The following is a 256-nucleotide window of genomic DNA, read 5'->3' as shown; positions in this document are numbered from 1 at the left end:
GTGACGTGGGGTCCCTTGAAACAAGAGCTCTGGCACGGGGCACAGTGACAGCCACAGGATCTGTACAGGCACGGAGCTGTGCCTCTACATGGAACTTGCCTTTTTGTTCTTCATGTCCTTTAAGCACTTTGCTGTTTATTCTTAATTTCCCGTCCCTGTCAGCACAGTCTCATCAGAGCTCTGTTCAGTTTTATTTTACCAAGGGAAGCTGTTGGACACATGCACAAAGGGATTTGGGTGCCTGAGGGCCGTATCG

Source organism: Strix uralensis, chromosome Z (assembly GCF_047716275.1).
Source record: "Strix uralensis isolate ZFMK-TIS-50842 chromosome Z, bStrUra1, whole genome shotgun sequence".
Lineage (NCBI taxonomy): Eukaryota > Metazoa > Chordata > Aves > Strigiformes > Strigidae > Strix > Strix uralensis.
This window is presented reverse-complemented; position numbering follows the sequence as displayed.